This window comes from Hylobates moloch, unplaced genomic scaffold, assembly GCF_009828535.3.
Source record: "Hylobates moloch isolate HMO894 unplaced genomic scaffold, HMol_V3 SCAFFOLD_12, whole genome shotgun sequence".
NCBI classification, from domain to species: Eukaryota; Metazoa; Chordata; class Mammalia; order Primates; family Hylobatidae; genus Hylobates; species Hylobates moloch.
The window spans coordinates 103710001-103733680 of NW_026652287.1; the positions used below are offsets into that span (position 1 = coordinate 103710001).

Here is a 23680-nt window from a genome sequence, read left to right on the forward strand (position 1 = left end):
TGTGTGTGTGTGTGTGTGTGTGTGTGTGTGTGTGTGTGTGTGTGTGTCTGTGGTTGAGGAAGTTTGGAAGACACCCCATGGTCAAACAAGGTGGAGTCTAGGGCCACTTTCCCTGCCACATGACTATCTTGTTAGAACCCTGCCCACCACAAATGTCCAATCCCAAGGGTAAGGCAAGAGAGCAGCCCTGGAATCCCTCCTTTGGATGGTTCCAGGACTCTTCTCCTTGGATGCTCAGAGATGGGATGAAGAGCAGGTAAGGGAGGCATGGGCTCAGGGCAGAAAGCCTGGTAACCTCCCCTTCCTGAGCCCTGTGTCCTCCTCTGTAAAATGCAGACACTCCTGGGATGTCACTCACAGCCAGGGCTGCTGGGCGTATTGTACTCTGCAGTTAGGCTCCTGTCTGAGGAGATGAGAGGATGTGAAATCCAGCCTGTACCATCTTCACAAGCTGTATGTATGCCTGGGCTGCAGGATTTCCACCACAGCATAGCACTGACCCGTCCAAAAGCCCCACAGCCTATCATGGCCATGTATGCAGTTATTGCTACTTGGGAAAAATTCTTATTAAACAGAAAACAAGCGTAGGTGAAGATACCCATTTTGAAACAATCTTATTTTTTATCTTTTAATTTGAGGTGATGCTCGTTGTCTTATAAGGGGCCTTTGCCATCACTAGATGGCATTCTTGCATCATGGAAAAGTACACAGGAAATCCTTTAAAAATCAATTTTGAACTGTGGCAAAATACACGTCACGTAAAATTTACCATGTTAAAATTGTACCAAGTACAATTTTAAAACGAATATTGACCATGACCATAGGTTTATAATTTAAAAAATTATTTACGTTTTCAGTTATTTTTCAACTTTTTATTTTTTAACTGGCATTTTAAGTCCAGGGGTACAAGTGCAGGTTTGTTATATAGGTAAACTGGTGTCATGGGAGTTTGTTGTCAGATGATTTCATTACCCAGGTATTAAGTCTAGTATCCATTCGTTGTTTTTCACGATCCTCTCCCTCCTCCCATCCTTCACTCTCCAATTGGCCCCAGTGTGTGTTGTTCCTCTCTGTGTGTTCATGTGTTCTCATCATTTAGCTCCCACTTGTGGGAAACAACAGGTTGTATTTGGTTTTCTGTTCCTGTGTTAGTTTGCTAAGGATAATGGCCTCCAACTTCATCCATGTCCCTGCAAAGGACATGATCTCCTTCTTTTTCATGGCTGCATAGTATTCTGTGGTGTACATGTACAACATTTTCTTTGTCCGGTCTGTCATTTATGGGCATTTAGGTTGATTTGCCTTTGCAAAATATGCTAACAGGCATATGAGGTAACTGATCACTATAATTATTTTTAATTGTGTAGTCCACTGGTCTGAAGGGCATTCACATTGTTCTGCCACAGTCTCCACAAACTATGTCCCGTATTTTGTTAATCTTGCAATACTGAAACTCTGTGTCCATTAAACCATAACTCCCCATTTCCCCTCCCCCATCCCCTGGCAACCTCCATTCCACTTTCTGTTCCTGTGAATTTGACTATTCTACGTTGAATCTATTCTATGTCTAATATGCAAGTGAAATCATACAGTTTCTGTCCTTTTGTGACTGGCTTATTTCACTTAGTGTAATGTCTCAAGGTTAACTCATGTTGTAGCATGTGTCAGAATTTCCTTTCTTTTTAAGGCTGATTAATAGTTCGTTGTATGGACAGACCACACTTAATGTCCTTCTTTATTCTTTGATAGATACCAGGCTTTGCTGCCACCTTGACTATTATGAGTCATGTTGCTATGAACTATGGACTTGGGCATACAAATATCTCTTCAAGACCCTGCTTTTTTTTTTTTTTTTTTTGAGACAGAGTCTCGCTCTGTCACCCAGGCTGGAGTGCAGTGGCATAATCTTGGCTCACTGCAACCTCCGCCTCCTGGGTTCAAGCAATTCTCCTGCCTCAGCTTCCCCAGTAGCTGGGACTATAGGCGCATGCCACCACATCCGGCTAATTTTTTGTATTTTGGTAGAAACAGGGTTTCACTATGTTGCCCAGGCTGGTCACCAACTCCTGAGCTCAGGCAATCCGCCCACCTCGGCCTCCCGACGTGCTGGGATTACAGGCATGAGCCACCGCACCTGGCCGAAGACCCTGCTTTTAATGCTTTGGGCTTATATACCCAGAAACAGAGTTGCTAGATCATATGGGAATTTTATTTTTACTTTTTTCAGAAACTTTTATATAGTTTTCCGTAGTGGCTGCCTTATATCACACCCAAACAACAGCACAAACGTTTTCCAATTTCTCCAAAGCCTGCCAGTACTTCCTATGCTCTGTCTTGTGTTTAGCAGCCATATTACTGAGAGTAACATGATTTCTTTTCTCTTTGGAAAAAACATACTATTTATTTCACTTTTCAATATTGCTTAATAATGGGAGGTATGTGCCTGTTGGGCACTGCACGACTTCTCACACTTTGGAATCAGCCTGGAAAATGTCATCCTCAGTTCCTTGTCTTTGCTGACTTTTAGGTGATACTTGCTTTTCTTCACAGCGACCACTGACAACCCAGCATCACAAATATGTGATGTGAACAAAAGGAAATGTTGAGGGATCTAATTTGGAGACTGTGAGCCTCTGGAGCTGGTAGTTTGTGTGATGCATGATGACATAGAATATTGCTGTGGTTCCTTTCCATTGAAAATATAGCGATTCCTCTGCCGACATTTGCAGCTGTGAGAACAGAACAGCAGGAATGCAGTAGGTGTTCATTGGAGGAGTCGAGTGGAGGAGCTCATCTGGTTGCCAGGCAATGCTCAGTGTCCTTGGAGATGAGTCGCCATGGAAACAGTGAGGGGCAGAGAGGAGGGGCCGTTCCTTTCCAGCCAAGTGAGCTGCAGAGACGAAGGAAAGTGAGGTGGACATCCCACAGTGTCTTTTAAAAATCCTCTCTCTTGTAAATTTGTTTGAGTTCATTGTAGATTCTGGATATTAGCCCTTTGTCAGATGAGTAGGTTGCAAAAATTTTCTCCCATTCTCTAGGTTGCCTGTTCACTCTGATGGTGGTTTCTTTTGCTGTGCAGAAGCTCTGTAGTTTAATTAGATCCCATTTGTCAATTTTGGCTTTTGTTGCCATTGCTTTTGGTGTTTTAGACATGAAGTCCTTGCCCATGCCTATGTCCTGAATGGTATTGCCTAGGTTTTCTTCTAGGACTTTTATGGTTTTAGGTCTAACATGTAAGTCTTTAATCCATGGGGGAGCGGGGAGGGATAGCATTAGGAGATATACCTAATGCTAAATGACGAGTTAATGGGTGCAGCACACCAACATGGCACATGTATACATATGTAACCTGCACATTGTGCACATGTACCCTAAAACTTAAAAGTATAATAATAATAAAAAAAATCCTCTCTCATTGACAAGTTCAGATGGCCTCCATTTATAATTTCATGTATATCTGTTCTGCCTGTGGTTTCCAAAAAGTAGTTCAAGGCCTGCTAGGGGAATCAAGACCCTTTCGTTGTTCCAAACTATGTTTCTAAGAACAGGGAAATTGTATTTGCTTTTTTTCTTCTCATTTCCTCTGCATGATGTAATATTGCAGGTGTTTGAATTAAGTAGTCTATCTGGGCAGCAGTTTTTTCATGGGGAAAAAAAACCAGAACAGAATTAAAAAATCAGAGCATGTGGCTTAGAGTAAGTGCCATTCCTTTAAACTTTCACTTCAGTTATACATTTACTCACAGACACACATACTCGTGTGTGCACTGGATCAACATGGAGAAGGTGTGGGTTCCTGGGGCCTGCAGTGACCAGTTTTTTTTTTTTTTTGAGACAAGAGTTTCGCTGTTGTTCCCCAGACTGGAGTGCAATAGCGTGATCTTGGCTCACTGCAACCTCCGCCTCCCAGGTTCAAGCAAGTCTCCTGCCTCAGTCTCCCAAGTAGCTGGGATTACAGGTATCCCCTGCCTGGCTAATTTTGTATTTTTAGTAGAGACGGGGTTTCTCCATGTTGGTCAGGCTGGTCTCAAACTCCTGATCTCAGGCTATCTATCTGCCTTGGCCTCCCAAAGTGCTGGGATTACAGGCGTGAGCCACCACGCCCGGCCTTGCAGTGACCAAATTTTAAACGGTGCTGTTGCGAGCCTGGCTCCCAATTTTCACAGACACGGACTCGGGTGATGCTGCAGCTGCAGACGTTGATAGCCCAGGGCCCATAACCAAGGGGATCTTTTCCTCCCTGCTTTTTGTTATGGAAATTCTCAAAAATACACAAAAGTAGACAGAATAATGTATACCCACTGTGAAAGCATTCAGCTGTCTTCTCCTTTTTTCCTTCTAGTTTAAGTAAAGTAAATCCCAGAAATAATATAATTTTACCTACAAATACCTCAGTACATATGTCTATCAGATCATAATTTAACATAATATATTAAAGGAATTTGCAAAAATGTAAAATAATGCCACCTGTATTACTGTTTTTTTGTTTGGAATATGCAGTGTAATTATTGTTCATAAAAAGTGTGTTATGATAACACACAATAGATTTATTGCAATATTTATTATTTTATTTTATTCATTTATTTTGAGATGGAGCCTTGCTCTGTCACCCAGACTGGATTGCATTGGCGTGATCTTAGCTCACTGCAACCTCTGCCTCCCAGGTTCAAACGATTCTCCTGCCTCAGCCTCCTGAGTAGCTGGGATTACAGGCACCCACCACCACGCCCAGCTAATTTTTGTATTTTTAGTAGAGATGGGGTTTCACTATGTTGGTCAGGCCGGTCTCGAAGTCCTGACCTCAAGTGATCTGCCCCCCTCAGCCTCCCAAAGTGCTGGGATTACAGGCACGAGCTACTGTGCCACAATTTTTATAATTTTAAATTTAATATTTTCAAATGTCGATGTATAATATGGCAAATATACATAGATACAAATCATAGCCAACAAAATTAATCATAATTCCTTCTTTATCATTTAATATCTAGTCCTACATTTCTAGGGAACTTTATAGCCTTTTCTAAAAATTTAAGCAACGCAAATAAATTAGATCAATGCAAAAATATTTAACTTTGTTCGGGTTGAAATCACGGGCACCTGGTGGGGCAACCTGAGGCAGAGGCAGCAGACGCTGGGACCCACAACTGAGTTAAGACCACAAGGCAACTTCCTCAGGCTGCAAATCCCAATCCGAGCCAACATGAAAATGCTCACAACTGAGAATGATGGTTTCCAGCTTCATCCATGTCCCTACAAAGGACATACACATGTATACATATGTAACAAACCTGCACGGTGTGCACATGTACCCTAGAACTTAAAGTATAATAAAAAAATACATATATAAAATAAAAATAAGGGCTGGGCACGGTGGCTCATGCCTGTAATCCCAGCACTTTGGGAGGCTGAGGCGGGCAGATCACAAGGTCAGGAGATTGAGACCATCCTGGCTAACACGGTGAAACCCCGTCTCTACTAAAAATACAAAAAAAAAAAAAAAAAAATTAGCCAGGCACGGTGGTGGGTGCCTGTAGTCCCAGCTACTTGGGAGGTTGAGGCAGGAGAATGGTGTGAAGCTGGGAGGTGGGGCTTGCAGTGAGCCGAGATCACGCCACTGCACTCCAGCCTGGGTGACAGAGTGAGACTCTGTCTCAAAAAACAAACAAATAAATAAATAAATAAAAATAAAAATAAAAAAGCTTGAAACCTAAAAATAAAAATAAGAAAAAAAAATAAAAAATGAAGATATGCTGTTAACAGCCCCCCCTCCCCAAAAATGCTCACAACTCAATTTAAGTGTACATCTAAGTTTCTTATAGAAGGGAATTACATCTCAAGTGGATAGTGGCACAAGGCGTGGGACGTGGGTCTATTTTGTAGGTAGGAGCCTTATTCTCCAAACTCCAAATCAGGACTTGCAGGCTGAAAACTACCGTTTACTCTGTGGACATCAGGGCAGGAGAGCAGCCCCCAGCTGGTCACTTCTACACCCCAGGCCCCACGCCTCTTGTGGCCAGTGGACTTCTCTGTCACTGTGCTCATTGCTTCAGATGTACCCAGCACCGATTCATGTCCCCATCAGCTCCTCGACGCCCTCAGCTCTTCCTCAATGGAAACCAAAAACTATCTGAGTCTGGTCTCAATCACTTGAGAAGTTTATTGGCCAGGCCTGGTGGCTCACGCCTGTAATCCCAGCACTTTGGGAGGCCGAGGCGGGTCGATCACTTGAGGTCAGGAGTTCAAGACCAGCCTGACCAACATGGCGAAACCCCGTCTCTACTAAAAATATAAAAATTAGCCGGGCTTGGTGGCATTCACCTGTAATCCCAGCCACTCAGGAGGCTGAGGCAGGAGAATCGCCTGAACCCGAAGGCGGAGGTTGCGGTGAGCCAAGATTGTGCCATTGTACTCCAGCCTGGGTAATAGAGTGAGACTCCGTCAAAAAAAAAAAAAAAATATATATATATATATAGAAGTTATTTTGCCAACGTTAAGCACATGCCTGGAAGAAATAAACATGAAATCACAGAAACAGTCTGTGGTCTGTGCCTTGCTCCAAAGGTGACTTTGAGACCTTCAATATTGAAAGGGGAGGGGTGGGCTGAAGGGGAAAGAGGGAGGGTATGGTAAGAGGGAACGTATAGGGAAATAGTTATGTATTCAGCTCAGGCTCAGTAAATTGACACTTTACATAAGATACAGTGAACATAGAGTAGTTGCCTGTAGAGTTTTTTTTTTTTTTTTTTGAGACGAGTTCTTACTCTGTCACTCAGGCTGGAGTATGTGGTGCAATCACAGCTCATTGCAGCCTCAAACTCCCGGTCTGAAGCCATCCTTCCACCTCAGTCTCCCAATTAGCTGGGACTGCAGGCATACACCACCATGCTTGGCTAATTTTTGTATGTTATGTAGAGGCGGGGGTTCACCGTGTTGCCCAGGCTGATCTCAAACTCTTGGGCTCATGTGATCCTTCTGTGTCGGCTTTCCAAAGTGCTGGGGTTACAGGTGTGACCCACCATGCCTGGCCAGGATATACACATTTAATGTTTCTGATACACAATGCCACATTGCTACCATGCTATTGTTCGGGCTTAGAAAACAATACTCCAGAAGCAACCTCAGTAACAACCTCAGACACAAACGTTTTTCCTTGACCATCTCCTGTCCTCCTGTCATTCAGCCCCATTCTTCCCTTGGGCTAGCCATAGAAACTAGAATCCCTCCTTTAAGGTGGGTGATAGAAACCAGAATGCCTTTTCCCCAAAGCCAGCTATAAAATCCAAAAATATTACTTTAATTTTCCATCCACCCTTCTGTTGAAAAACTGGCCATAAAGAAATCTGGCTGGGCGCTGGTGGCTCATGCCTGTAATCTCAGGATTTTGGGAGGCCGAGGCAGGCAGATTACTTGAGGCCAGCAGTTTGAGACCAGCCTGGTCAACATGGTGAAACCCCATCTCTACTAAAAATACAAAAATTAGCCAGGTGTGGTGGCTCATGCCTGTAACCCCAGCTACTCAGGAGGCTGACACACGAGAATCCCTTGAGCCTGGGAGACAGAGGTTACAGCAAGTGCTGAGATTGCGCCACTGTACTCCAGCCCAGGAGATAGAGCAAGACTCTGTTTCAAAAAAAATAAAAATAAAACAATGTCTGATCTACCTTGTCTGACTGTAGGTTACAAGACCCTCATTCCAGAGAGTGTCCCTGCACAAAGAGGCCAAGGAGAATCTGAGCAGACGAACCTCACTGGGTTTCCCCACTCAGTCCGTTAGCATTAAACCAGACCCTTAGCATCCAATATTTCTACGTGGCTCTCCACACTTTGTTGAACCTAAGCATAAAAATGGGCAATTTCTCCCGTATCTTTGGGTGTTCATTCTTAAAGCTCCCATGCGTACATTTTTTTTTTTTTTTTTTTGAAGCAGGATCTTGCTCCGTTGCCCGGGCTGGAGTGCAGTGGCATGATATCAGCTCACTGCAAACTCCACCTCCCGGGTTCAAGAGATTCTCCTGCCTCAGCCTCCCGAGTAGCTGGGATTACAGGCGCACGCCACCACACCCGTCTAAGTTTTGTATTTTCAGTAGAGATGGGGTTTCAGCATGTTGGCCAGGCTGGTCTCGAACTCTTGACCTCAGGTGATCTGCCCACCTTGGCCTCCCAAAGTGCTGGGATTACAGGGTTGAGCCACTGTGCCCGGCCTGCATATGTACGTGTTAAGTAAGCTCGTTATACCTTTTCTCCTATTAACCAATCTGCTTTATGTCACTGATTTTCAGTGAACCATTAGGAGGCCAAGGGCCTTGGCCCCTACGCTATCTCATTGTTCCTGTGGCTTTAAATTCTCATGGGAAATGTAATCCAGGTCTGTCTGAGTCATTGATTTGCCAGGCTGCCTACCCTGATTAACCCAGTGAAGGAATTTCAATGGCAAGTGTGCTTGGACCCCAGTGACCTGGGCTTGTCGAGATCGCCTCTAGCATAGGATCAGTTTAGAATTCTCAGAAGAGAAGGAAATATGTAGATTCCCAAGATTACAAATCCTAACATTCATTATGTGGGTGATCATGGGCTAGACACCTCCCTTTTCTGAGCCTCATTTTCTTTTCTTCTTTTTTCTTTGTTTGTTGTTGTTGGTTTGAGGCAGGGTTTCACTCTGTCACCCAGGCTAGACTGTAGTGGTGTGATCATGGCTCACTGCAGTCTTGACCTCCTGGGCTCAGGTGGTCCTTCCACCTCAGCCTCCTGAGTAGCTGGGACTACAAGTGAGTGCCACCATCCCAGCTAATTTTTGTATTTTCTTGTAGAGATGGGGTTTTGCTATGTTGCCCAGGCTGGTCTTGAACTCCTGGGCCCAAGTGATCCACCCACCTCAGCCTTGTGAAGGGCTGGGATTACAAGTGTGAGCCAATGTGCCCAGACCCTCTGAGCCTCATTTGTTTTTACCTGTCAATGAGTGATAGACATGGGTAAAATTTTAACACAATGCCCCATACATTGTAAGCAATCAATAAATATTAGTTGGGTGTTTTTGTATTTCTAACATAATATAAAATACAATTTTAATTTAATACTATGAGCCAATGGGTGTTAGAAATGGTAGAGTTACCTTCTTTGTGATGTTTTCTCCATCTGCTGCTTTCACAATTGTTACAAGCTCCACCTCAACACTGTGATAATAATAGTGCTAGTAGGCTGGGCACGGTAGGTCCCACCTGTAGTCCCAGTACTTTGGGAAGCTGAGGTGGGTGGATCACTTGAGGTCAGAAGTTCGAGACCAGCCTGGCCAATATGGTGAAACCCCATCTCTACTGAAAAAATACAGAAATTAGCCAGGCGTGGTGGTGGGCACCTGTAGTCCCAGCTACTTGGGAGGCTGAGGCAGGAGAATCACTTGAACCAGGGAGGTGGAGGTTGCAGTGAGCTGGCACCACTGCTCTCCAGCCTGGGTGACAGAGCGAGACTCCGTCTCAAAATAATAATAATAGTAGTAATAATAATAATAATAATAGTGCTAGTACTCTTGTTCCACATCTCTCATGGTGATGTAACTGTTTGCTTGTTTCCCATGGCACTCCATGAGAATTTGGGCTGTGTCTCTAAAACCTGTATGTGTCTCTCTCTCTTTTTTTTTTTTTTTTTTTTTGAGATGGGGTCTTGCTCTGTTCACCCCAGGCTGGAGTGCAGTGGCGTGATCTCTGCCCACTGCAAGCTCCGCCTCTTGGGTTCACGCCATTCTCCTGCCTCAGCCTCCCGAGGAGTTGGGACTACAGGCTCCCGCCACCACGCCTGGTTAATTTTTTGTATTTTTAGTAGAGATGGGATTTCACCATGTTAGCCAGGGTGGTCTCGATCTCCTGACCTTGTGATCTGCCCGACTCGGCCTCCCAAAGTGCTGGGATTACAGGCGTGAACCACTGCGCCCGGCCAAACCTGTATGTGTCTCTAAAGCCTGTATTAACAGCATTTTGCACTTGTAAACTAGGTAAATAGTTCCCTGGTTAAGCACTTGGTTTAAAAATCAGCACAGCCCTGCCATTGACTATGACCCGTCCATGGTTTTCAAAGGCATGTCGAGTCTATGGACTCACCAATTGGCAACGGAGATTGTTGATGCTAACTTGTGCAAAAGTGACCGCAAAGTATATTTCAGGAATAAATAAAAGCGGAATTTTGTTGTGTTGTAACCAAGAAGAGAAGGCCGCAATTTGGTCACGCTCTGCCCACAGCCCCACATAAAGACGGGTTAGGTATGTGTTTCTCCCATCAACAGCTCCTTAGCATGTGCATGTGTTATGGATACTGCTGGGGACAGAGGAAAGAGGGCAGAAATAGTGCATATATAATCCCGCATTTAAAACTCCTCACAGTCTGTGTAATAGAAAGAATGAACGGCAGGGCGCGGTGGCTCACGCCTGTAATCCCAGCACTTTGGGAGGCTGAGGTGGGTGGATCACCTGAGGTCAGGAGTTCGAGACCAACCTGGCCAACATGGTGAAACTCTGTCTCTACTAAAAATACAAAAATTAGCCGGGCTTGGTGGTGGGTGCCTGTAGTCCCAGCTATTCAGGAGGCTGAGGCAGGAGAATTGCTTGAATCCGAGAGGTGCAGGTTGCAGTGAACTGAGATGGCACCAGTGCAATCCAGCCTGGGTGACAGAGCAAGACTCTGTCTCAAAAGAAAGAAAAGAAGAGAAAAGAAAAGAAAAGAAGAGAAAGAAAAGAAAAGAAAGGAAAGAAAAGGAAAGGAAAGAAAAGAAAAGAAAAAGAAAATAAAGCAAAGAAAAAAGGAAGGAAAAGAAAAGAACCCAAAATAATGGGCTTCTGAGGTTCCAGGTTGTTAATGGGGATTGAATAGGTCCAAAAAACCCACCAAAACAACTATATCTTCTTTCCTGTTGAACATTTAAAATATTCTTTTAACTTTTGTATGGGAAATAGAAATTGAATGACAATGGGTAGAGAGTGTTGGAGGCTTCAGGATAGAAAGCCTGCAGTGGACTAGGTATTCATTGGAGAAGAGAATGGAGGAGCTGGCCTGGTTGCCAAGCAATGCTCGGTGCCCCCGAGATTGGAGATGACTCACCAGGAAATTAGAGTGAGCGCAGGCAGTGAGGGAGAGGCTGTTCTGCCCCATCAAAAGCAGCTTCAGGACAAAGAAAAGTCATGTGAATGTCCTGCAGTTTCTCTAAAAAAATAGCTTGTTATTTGTACATTCAGATGATCTCAATTTATAATTTTATATCTATTACTTTTATATATCTTAGCCCACTAGTTCCAAAAGTGTAGTTTAAAAACTTCTGGTGGGGCGGGGGTGGGAATCAAGTTCCTTTTAAAGGGTCCAGAATTCCAAACTATTGTGCTAAGAACATTAAGATTTTATTTGCCTATTTCCGTCTCGTTTTCTTCATGATGTAATATTATGAGTATTTGACTTACTAAATTTGAGAATCTGTCTTGTATTAAAGGTTTTTATTGCCAAAATATGAAGCAATGCTACCTATATTACTGTTTTGTTTGGAAAATATAATCGTTGTTCATAAAAAACATGTTTGTTAACAAATAATAGGTTTGTTACTTTTTAGAGTTTTAAGTTTAGAATTTTCTGAGCTCCAATTTATAATATGGTAACTGGGTAAAAAATACAAATTATGCAAATAAAAATTATTTGAGGATCCCCAATTACTTTGAAAAATATAAAAGTGGACTGAGATTTAAAAGTTTCATAATTGCTCTTTTAGGTTAAGTACCTAGGTATCATCTGATTGGGTGGAGTAAAGCACACTTTTAATGTTTTTGACACATGAAGCCTGGTTGCTGAAGTGATAGACAGCTGTTCCCCTAGCTCCAAATTCTCATGGGAAATGTAATCTAGGTCTGTCTGACTTTAATTAATTTGTCAAGTTATAAAATCAACCTAAGTAACCATCAACAGATATATATATATACACACACAGTGGTTTATTATTCAGCCATGAAAAGAGTGAAATCTTGTCATTTGCAGCAGCGTGGATGGAACTGGAGGACATTATGGTAAGTGAAATGAGCCAGGCACAGGAAGGCAAACATCGCATGTTCTCACTCATACATGGACGCTGAAAAAGTAGATCTAATGGAGGTAGAAAGTAGAGTGGTGGTTTCCAGAGACTGAGAAGCAGAGAAGATTGGGCAATGGGTAAAAATGGCTAAACAGAAGGAATAATGTCTAGTGTTTCATAGCACAATAGGGTGACTATAGTTCCTAAGTATTTATAGTATATTTCAAAATACCTAGAAGAGAAGATGTGGAATGTTCCCAAGAAAAATAAATGATAAATGTTTGGGTGATGAATAGCCTAATCACCCTGATTTGATCATTACACATTGTATGAATGTATCAAAGTATCACATGTACCCTATCAATATATACAACTATTATGTGTCAATTAAAAAAATCAGTGCAGTCCCATCACTGATAAGACCTGTCCATGGTGCCAAAAGTCATGTTGAGTCTTGAACTGATGGCATATGCCAAGTGTTCGGAGCCATACTGGATATAGAGGAATGAATGCCTGTATGATCCATGCATTTAAACTTTTTTACAATCCATGAGTATTCTGAAGGCACTAAGCTGGCTGTTACAAGGTTCATATTCTTATTTTTCCAGTGGTCTAGAGCATTACCTGTACATAACGTGTGCTGATTGCTAAGTAAGTAGGATTCTGGAGACCCCAACAATATTAGACTATGTTGAAGTGAGGATAAAACAAAAATAAGAAAGAGAGGGGAAAATAGGGAGGGAGTAAAATGGAAGAAGGATGAAGATAACATCAAAGAGACAGAGCAGAGTCCCTGCAGACAGAAGGTTTTCTAGGACAGAAATAGGGAGAGGTAAACAGTTTGGCTGCAGCCATGTGGGCCACTCTCTTTTCTTGGAATGAATCATCCTCAGGACCTTTGCACATGCAGTTCCTTCCATGACTCTGGGTCTTCATGTGGCTCCTTCCTGTCTCCATTCAGGATTCTGAGCAGAGTTCACCACCCGGGGAGTCCTCACTGATTGCCACCCCCAAGCACTTGCTTTGGTTCCATCATGAGGCTGACGCTTCCTTTTTAAAAAATACAGTCTCACTCTGTCACCCAGGCTGGAGTGCAGTGGCACGATCGTAGCTCACCACAGCCTCGAATTCCTGGGCTCAAGCAATCCTCCCAAGTAACTGAGACCACAGGTGCATACCACCACATCCAGCTCATTTTTTCTTTAAGACAGAGTCTGCTCACTCTGATGCTCAGGCTGGAGTGCAGTGCCACAGTCTCAGTTCACTGCAACTTCTGCCTCCCGGGTTCAAGTGATTCTCGTGCCTCAGCCTCCCAAGTAGCTGAGATTACAGGCATGTGCCACGAGGCTTGTCTAATTTTTGTATTCTTAGTAGAGATGGGGTTTTGATATATTGATCAAACTGTTCTTGAACTCCTGGCCCCAAGTGATCTGCCTTCCTCGGCCTCCCAAAGTGCTGGGAATTACAGGCATGAGCCATTGCGCTAAGCCCCAGCTGATTTTTTCTATTTTTAGAGATGGGGTTTTGCTATGTTGCCCAGGCTGGTCTCAAACTCCTGACCTCAAGCAATCCTCCTGTCTCAGCCTCCCACAGCATGGGGATTACAGGCATGAGCCACTGCACCTAAACTGATGCTTCTTTTCCTTGCTTACTCTTTGTGCTCTTCCTTGCCTGGAATGTAAGCTTGGAGTGTGGTAGAAAAATATACCTAAAGCTGTGAGTATCTCAGGTTTTAGGTTTGTTACTGGAGATAGAAGAGGTTCAAAGGGCAAAAGTAAGAATTGTATCTCATTTCCTTTTGGACATCATTAAAAATGTTATTTTAATCTTGTTACTTTTGTTTGGGAAATAGGAATAAGGTGGCAATGGGAATGAAAGAGTTGAAGTCTTAAGATCAGAAAAGTCTGCCGGGGGCAGTGGCTCACACCTGTAATCCCAGCACTTTGGGAGGCTGAGGCAGGCAGATCACTTGAGGTCAGAAGTTCGAGACCAGCCTGGCCAACATGGTGAAACCCCGCCTCCACTAAAAATACAAAAAAATTAGCCAGGTGTGGTGGCGCGCACCTGTAATCCCAGCTACTCTGGAGGCTAAGGCAGGAGAATCCTTTGAATCTGGAAGGTGGAGGTTGCAGTGAGCCGAGATGGCGCCATTGTACTCCAGCCTGCGTGACAAGAGCGAAAAACTCTGTCAAAAAAAAAAAAAAAAAAAAGCCATTATGCAGTGGTCATGCATTGAAGTAGTGGTGTGCATAGGGGAGCTGGTCCTGCTTCCAGGCTGTGCTCAGAATCCTTGGAGGTGAGTCACCATGAAGTGAGGGTGAGAACAGCAATGGGGTAGCAGCTGTTTCTTTCTAGCCACCAGGAGTGAGGAGTAAGGGGGAGGGCAAGGGGAGTCAGAGCCCAACAGGGATGGGGTTTTCCAAGGGAATCACACGAACCAGACTATGAGAGTGGAGTGTGTGCAGAAAGAATCCGTTTCACAGATTGACCCTAGAAGGTGACTTGGATGTGGGAGTGAAGGTTTGATAAAAATGGTGGAATCAATGGAGCATTGGTCGTTAATGAATAAAAGAATGTTGGTATCAGGAGAGGAGGATAAGTCATCTGTTAGGTAGGATGTGATGTTGGAGATGGGAATGGGATGCTGGAAATGTGATGTTGGAGATGGGAATGGGATGCTGGAAATGAGGGGAATGAGTGATCTTGGTTATTGGTAATGACAAGGCAGGTAGGAGCGGATGGCTTAGGGAGATTGAACGAAAGCCTTGGAGGAGAGGAGGTCAATATGGCGACGGTCAAACATGTTGGGAGGATCATCTGTATCATGTATTCTCTTCCAGGGTAACATTGAAAATTTGGTAGGATATTCTTTGTTGTAGCGGGAAGGGTTGTGCTAGGCAGTGTGGGTCACTCAGGGGCATTCCTGGATTCTCAGCAGCTCTCCACTCCTGTGATGACTAAAAACCCCTTCAGACACTGCCAACTGTCCCCTAGGGGCATGAGGGCTAGTCCAAGCCTGAGGGTGGAACAAGACAGAAGCCCTGGAAACCCTTCTCTAGAAGGTGCCAGACCCCTCTCCTTGGATGTCCAGAAACAGGCTGGAGGAGCAGGTGATGGGGGTGTGGGCTCAGGGACAGGCAGCTTGGAGACGTCCCATCTCTGAGCTCAGTGCTTTCTGTAAAATGTGGACACTCCTAGGACCTTGCTCACAGCCAAGGCTGCTGGGGATGGTTGTGTGTATTTTCCTCTGCATTGAGATTCCTGTCCGTAGAGCTGAGCAGAATTTGAAATCCAGCCTGCACTCTCTCTACAGTTATGCCCACGCCAGAGCTGAAGAATCTCACCAGAGCCATACCACTGAAAGTGTCTTTGCAAAAATTACAACAGCAAAAATTATGACAGTGAAAGAGATCTGATCTAACTGACCCCCATCTTGCCTTTAACCTCCAAAGTACCTAGATCATTGCTGAGTTTAGGCCAAGTTAATTTGGGGAGATGTTTTAATTCATAATTTAAATGATAATAGCTCTTCACCCCAAAAAACTGAAACTGCATTGTAAAGCTAATGAAAGGCCAACAGGTTAGGAGGATGAGGAGCCTGCATTCTGCTCAGGTGTAGACTTAAATGATAACCAGGAGTCTGGAGGCCACAAGATTTGCCACTTCCACAATTACCTCTGCAGATAACATCGCCCTTGTAGAACCTAAGATTGGCCTTTTGAAATGTCTTTTCAGGTTTTTGCATTTCAGATGGCCAATGGCTCCATTCGAATCTGTCAACCCACCAACTGGTCCTTTAGCGCCACCCAGAAGTGGGGACTCCCTGGCCCACCAAACTAGCATTGAAAAACCCTAACCTTCGAATTTTCAAGAAGACCGATTTGAGTAATAACTCTGTGTCCCATGCTGCATGGCCAGCCCCATATCCATAAACTCTTTGTTGCAGTGTCATGGCCTCAGTGAATTGTTTTTTGCTTGTTTGTTTTGTTTTTTTTTCGTTTTGTTTTTGTTTTTGAGTTGGAGTCTTGCTTTGTCACCCGGGCTGAAGTGCAATGGTGCGATTTCGGCTCACTGCAACCTCCACCTCCTGAGTTCAAGCGATTCTCCTGCCTCAGCCTCTTGAGTAGATGGGATTAGAGGTGCCCTCCACCATGCTCGGCTAAGTTTGTATTTTTAGTAGAGATGGGGTTTCACCACATTGGTCACCTTCTCTCAAACTCCTGACCTCAGGTGATCCACCTGCCTCAGCCTCCCAAAGTGCTGGGATTACAGGCATGAGCCACCGTGGCTGGTGTCTCGGTGGATTGCTTTTTTCTGTGCAGTGAGCAGGAAGAACCAGCCCATCAGGAGGTTACACCATTGTAGATCAATCCGAAGTCCTACAGCCTTCCGTGGCTATGTGCTCATTAATAAAATTGGGGGCACAAATTCTTTTCAAAGAACAAACAAGAAACTGACACAGAAATTTTTAGGGTCTCATTTTTTTCTCTTCTCATTTGAAGCAATGTGTATGATTTTTTTTTCTTTTCTTTTTTCTTTTTTGAGACGGAGTCTTGCTCTGTTGCCCAGGCTGGAGTGCAATGGCGCGATCTCAGCTCACTGTAAGCTCCGCCTCCTGGGTTCATACCATTCTCCTGCCTCAGCTTCCCAAGTAGCTGGGACTACAGGCACCTGCCACCACACCCAGCTAATTTTTTGTGTATTTAGTAGAGACGGGGTTTCACCATGTTGGCCAGGATGGTCTCGATCTCTTGACCTCGTGATCCACCCGCCTCGGCCTCCCAAAGTACTGGGATTACAGGCGTGAGCCACCGTGCCCGGCCAATGCGTATGATTTTATCAAATGCTATCAAGGGCCTTTGCCACAGCTAGATGGCACTGTTGAAGCATTGGAAAGTAAATAGGCATTCCTAGTTAAAAATCTGGCAAACTACACAGGATATAAAATTTACCATATACTCCATATTTTGCTAATATTAATTCATAAGCAAAGACTTTCAAGTTTGTTTTAAATTTTTTAATAAAAATGGGGTCAATTATTACATAATTCAATATTTATATTTTAATCATTTTTAAGTGTGTAATTCAGTGTCATTAATTGCATTCACATTATTCACAAACATCACCACCTTCCATACCCAGAGTAGTTTTTGTATTGCAAAACTGGAATTCCGTACTCATGAAACACTAGCTCTCCGTTCCTTCTCTCTTTGCCCCTGGGAACCACCATCGTACTTTCTGTCTTTATAAATTAGACTAGTTTGGGTACGTTACGGAAGTGGAATCATGGAGAGTTGTTGCTTTGGGACTGGCTCATTCCCCTTGGCATCGTGCCCTAAAGTTCATCTGTGTTGTAGCATGTACCAGGGTTTTATTTCTTTGTAAGGCTCAGTAATATTCCATCGCATGCAAAAACCACAGTTTTGTTTTGTTTTGTTTTTTTTTTGACAGAGTCTTGCTCTTATCTCCCAGGCACGATCTCAGTGTGGCATGATCATTCAGTGGCATATTCTCAGCTCACTGCAACCTCGAGATCTCTCAGTGGCACGAACTTGGCTCACTGCAGCCTCCACCTCCCAGGTTCAAACGATTCTCCTGCCTCAGCCTCCCGAGTAGCTGGGATTATAGGCACCCGCCACCATGCCCGGCTAATTTTTGTATTTTTAGTAGAGACGGGGTTTCACCATGTTGGCCAGGCTGGTCTCGAACTCCTAACCTCAGGTGATCCATCCACCTCGGCCTCCCAAAGTGGAAAACCACAGTTTGTTTACCCATTATCCACTCATCCCTTGAAGGACACTTCAGTTTCTCTACTTTTGACTATTATGAAAAAAGCTGCTATAAACATGAGAGTACAAATATCTCTTTAAAACACTGTTTTCAATTATTTGGGGTATATACCCAGATGAGGACACAGCTGGATCATCTGGTAACTTTGTTATGAATTTAACAGAAACCATCTCACTTCCAAAACCCCTGCACCACATCGCATTCCCAACAACAGGGCAGAAGGCTTCTTATTTTTCCATAGCCTGCCAACACTTGTAATATTCTGTTTTATGGATAATAGCCGTGTTAATGTGTGGTGCTTCCTTCTTTCTCTCAAAATCTATTTTTTCAATTTTTCAATAATGACAGTTATTGAATAATGGGATATATGTGTCTGCTGGGCACCGTGCAACTTCTCGAACTTTCAAATCAGACAGGGCCATGCCACCCTCACTCCTCATTCCCACCGATTTTCATTTGGGGATTGCTTTTCTTCACAGCAGGCACTGACACCTCGGCTTCACAGAGACATTGTGTCAGCCCAGGAAATGTAGAGAGACCAAATGCAGTATCTGTGAACCATTGGAGCTGGTAGTTTCCGTGGCATCGGATGTGGAATGTGGCTGTTCTTCCCTCAATTTTAATGTATCTAGGATTCCTCTGCAGACAACTGCAGGTGTGAGGATAGAACAGCAGGAAGGCAGTAGGTCTTCACTGCGGGGGAGAGAATGGAGGAGCTGGTCTGGTTGCCAAGCAACGCTTAGTGTCTTTGGAGATGAGTCACCATGGAAACAGTGAGAACTGCAGTGGGGGAGGGGTTGTTCTGCCTCAGCCAAACGCAGCTGCACAGAATTTAAAAAGTGATGTGGATATTTCACAGTTTCTTGAATTAATAATGTCTACACTCTGATGGTCTCCATTTGTAATTTCTTAGACCAGTAATTTCCAAATGTAGCAAATCAAGACCTTTGTAAGGGTTCCACAACTTCAAACTATTTTTCTAAGAACATTAATTTTTATTTTATTTTATTTTATTGAATTTTTTTGAGACAGGGTCTTGCTCTGTTGCCCAGGCAGGAATGCAGTGGTGCCATCACAGCTTACTGCAACCTCGATCTCCTAGGCTCAAGTGATCCTCCCACTTCAGCTTCCTGAGTAGCTGGGACTATAGGCACACACCACCATGCCCCCCTGGTTTTTAATTTTTTAATTTTTTTATTTTTAGTATTTTTTATTTTTAGTAGAGGTCTTGCTACATTGCCCAGGCTGGTCTCAAACTCTTGAGCTCAAGCGATCTGCCCTCCTTGGCCTCCCAAAGTGCTGGGATTACAGGTGTGAGCCACTATGCCCAACCAGAACATTAATATTTTATTTGGCTTTTTTCCTTCTCATTTTCTCTGCAGATATAATTTTATGAGTAGATTGAGGAAATCTCTCTGTCTTCTATTTAGGAGGAAATTAAAGGGATTTGCAAAAATGTAAAACAATACCACCTTTACCTTTACTAAGATTTTATTTGAAAAATATTAATGTTGTTCATAAAATGTGGGTTCTTTTAACATATAATAGATTTGTTGCTGTTTTTAAGATTAAAATGGAAAAATTTCTCTGCTTTTATTTATAACATGACTAATATAGGAGATATAAACTGTAGAAAGAAACATTCTTCGGGGATTTCTCAATAATTTTTAAGAGTATTGGGTTTCTGTAGATGACGCAAATGGAGGGAAAATCATTCCATGCTCATGGACTGGAAGAACCAATATCACAAAAATGGCTATACTACACAAAGCAAACCACAGATTCAACGTGATTCCTATCAAACGACCAATGCAATTCTGCACATAATTGGAAAAAAAAATCTGAAGCGACAAGAACAAAGTTGGAGGTATCACGTTACCCAACTTCAAACTGTAAGACTACAGTCACCAAAACAGCAGGGTACTGGCACAAAAACACATATAGAGCAATGAAACAGAACAGAGAACCCAGAAATAAAGCTACTCACCTACAGCCATCTAATCTTTGACAAAGTTGACCAAAAAAAGCAATGCAAAAGGACTCTCTATTCAATAAATTGTGTTGGGATCACTGGCTAGCCATATGCAGAAGAATAAAACCTGACCCCTACATTTCACCACATACAAAAATTAACTCCAGATGGAATAAAGATTTAAATGTAACACCTCAAGCTATACAAATCCTAGAAGAAAATCTAGAAAACACCATTCTGAACTTGGGCCTTGGGAATAATTTATGACTAAATTCTCAAAAGCTATTGCAACAAAAACAAAAATTGACAAGTGGAACCTAATTAAACTAAAGAGCTTCTGCGCAAGAAAAGAAACTTTCAACAGAGTAAACAGGCAACCTACAGAATGGGAGAAAATATTCACAAACTATGCATCTGACAAAGGTCTAATGTCAAAAAATCTGTAAGGAGCTTAAACATTTAAACAAGGAAAAACCAAATAACCCTATTAAAAATCGGCAAAAGATATGAACAGACACTTCTGAAAAGATGATATATAAGCAGCCAACACATATATGAAAAAATGCTTATAATCACTAATCATCAGAGTAATGCAAGTCAAAACCACAATGAGACATCATCTCACACGAATAAGAATGGCTATTACTAAAAAGTCAAAAAACAGTAATCGCTGGTGATGCTGTGGAGAAATGGAAACACTTACACACTGTTGGCAGGAATGTCAATTAGTTCAGTCACTGTGGAAAGCAGTTTAGAGATTTCTCACAGAACTTCGAACAGAACTACCATTTGACCCAGCAATCCCATTACTGGGTATATACCCAGGCATGGTGGCTCACACTTGAAATCCCAGCACTTTGGGAGGCTAAGGCTGGTGGATCACCTGAAGTCAGGAGGTCAAGACCAGCCTGGCCAACATGGTGAAACACCGCCTCTACTAAAAATACAAAAATTATCCAGGTGTGGTGGTGGGAGCCTGTAATCCCAGCTACTCAGGAGACTGATCCTGGAGAATCACTTGAACTCAGGAGGTGGAGGTTGCAGTGGAGATTGCACCACTGCACTCCAGCCTGGGCAAAAAGAGTGAAACTCTGTCTCAAAAAGAAAAAGGAAATTGAGAATACAATGACTAAAATTTGAAATAGATAATGTAACCAACTTTTCCGTTATGTTTGGGGTCATCGCTATGGCAACAATAAAAGGGTTCCCTACTTCCCATCAGTCTTAAGCAAGATCTGGTGGCAACCTAACTGATACTGCTGTCACTTAAAAAGCAAAGGCTAGGCATGGTGGCATATGCCTGTAATCCCAGCACTTTGGGAGGGTAAGGTGGGAGGATCACTTGAGCTCAGGAGTTTGAGACCAGCCTGAGCAATATAGCGAGACTAGATCCCTACAGAAGTTTTAAAAGTTGGCTGTGCGTGATGACAAGGATCTGTGATTCCAGCTCCCACTCAGGAAGCTGAGATGGGAGGATCCTGTTAGCCCAGGAGGTCAAGACTGCAGGGAGTCATGATCACACCACTGCATTCCAGCCTTAATGACAGAGTGAGACCCTGTCTCAAAAACAAACAAACAAAAGCCAAAACAGCATGCTAAAAATATTTTCAAAGAAGAAAACAGTCGGCCAGGTGCGGTGGCTCACGCCTGTAATCCCAGCACTTTGGGAGGCTGAGGTGGGCGGACAACAAGGTCAAGAGTTCGTGACCAGCCTGGTGAACATGGTGAAACCCCATCTCTACTAAAAATACAAAAATTAGCCTGGCGTGGTGGTGTGCACCTGTAGTTCCAGCTACTTGGGAGGCTGAGGCAGTATAATTGCTTGAACCCGGAAGGCGGAGGTTGCAGTGAGCCGAGATCATGCCACTGCACTCTAGCCTGGGTGACAGAGTGAGACTCTGTCAAAAAAAAAAAAAAAAAAGAAAAGAAAAGAAAAAAAGTAAAAATTATTTGAGGTGTATAATTGTTTTCTTAGCCAGTATGCATGTTTTAAGTTTGGGACAATTTATCATTAACTATAGAAATTATAAAGATAATTAAACCTATATTACTCATATTCTGAACCAAGAAAGCAGCATATTTGGCATTCTAAATACTTACAAAACATAGAAGATTGCTAGAGCAACAAGTCAGCCTTGTAATTAAATATGAAGAATCAACTTTTGGTTGTTGATAAGTCGTATCTCATGCTTACTTCCTGTTTCACTGATTTCCATTTTTAACTTTATTATTTCCTTCCATTCTTCCTCTTTCTTTCCTTTTTTTGAGAAAGGGTCTTGCTCTGTTACTCAGGCTAGAATGCAGTGGTGCAATCTTGGCTCACTGCAGCCTCCGGCTCCTGGGCTCAAGTGATCCTCCCACCTCAGGCTCCTCAGTAGCTGGGACTACAGGTGCATGCCACCATGCCCGGCTACTTTTTGTAGAGATGGGGTTTCACTATGTTGCCCAGGCTGGTCTCGAACTTCTGAGCTCAATTGATCCTCCCATCTCAGCCTCCCAAAGTGCTGGGATTACAGGTGTGAGCTATTGCGCCTGGCCTTCCTTCCTTAATCTTTCTTTAGACTCAATTTTGTTTATTTTTCACCTTTTTGAAATGGATGATTAGATAATCAATTTTCAGCTTTTCTTGTTTTCTATTATAGGTATTTAAGGCTGTACATTTCTATCTAAGCACAGCTTTACATAAGTATCATAAGTTTTGATAAATAATGTTTTCATTATTTTGCAGTCCAGATTTTAAAATTTTTTATTTTATTTTTTGACTAATGCATTATTTAGAAATATATTGCTTAATTTTCTAATACATGGATGTTTTTGAGTTTTCTTTTTGGTTTTGTTTCTAGTTAATTTATACCATGATCAGAAACCATACTCTGATTCAATTCTTTGAAATTTGTTGAGAATTGCTTTGTGTTCTGTATTTGGTTAGTTCATGGGTACTTTATATGATTGTCTCTTCTAGTTATTGGGTGCAGTGTTTTATGTACACCAGTTGGGCCAGGTTTGTAATCATGATGTTTAAATATTCTTGTTTAAAAATTCACAATGTTTAAAAATTCTTGGTTCTTTTCTATTTCTTTTTTCAGTTACTGAGGGAATTATGTTAAACTCTCCTACTAAGAATATGAATTCATTTATTTCTATTTCAAAAAAGAGCATGAGTGTTCTAAAATAAAAGGTTTGAGGATTACTCTCCTAGAATAAATTTCTAGATACAGTTTCACTGAATAGAAGGAAATACACATTTTTGGTTTCTGATGCATGATGCCAAATTGCGACGATGCTTTTCAGTAATGTTCCTGGGCCCCGAATTCTCACGGGGAATGTAATCCAGCCTGTATGACTTTTACCAATTTGCCAGCCTGCCTCCCATAATAAACCCAGTGATGGAATGTCTATGGGAAGCATGCTTGGGCTCCTGTTACCTGAACTTCCAAAGATATCTTCTAATATAAAAACTTTTAGAATTGTCAGAAGAGATGGTAGATTGCATATACCTGGGTTTACCAATCACGGCCCCAACATTCATTACATGGATGATTATGAGCCAGACACGTGCCCTTTCTGAGCCTCACTTCTTGCACCTGGAAATACAGGATGAGGTTGGTAAGAACTTGACAAAATGCTTAATACATTCTAGGTGCTTAAAAAATCATTGCTGGGATTTGTTTTTTTGTATTTTTACAATCAATGTGAAAACAGTTTTAATTTAATGATTATGAACAAAAAAGGATGAAAACCAACAGTCAGTTTCTTTGAAATTTTTCCCAGCCAATCTGTCATCAGGTGTTTAAATAATTCACTCCTTACAACTGTTGGAGTAGGTGTCACACATCTCTTGATTTCCATAACTCCTGGTGCTATAACTGGCTGTTTTCCCT

General features: G+C 42.7%; 1 long non-coding RNA gene across 1 annotated transcript in view; it reads left to right on the forward strand.

The window, feature by feature from the left end:
• LOC116479262 (uncharacterized) overlaps window positions 1–23680 on the forward strand; it is an 88525-nt gene that overhangs the window by 42673 nt on the left and 22172 nt on the right. The window lies entirely within an intron of this gene.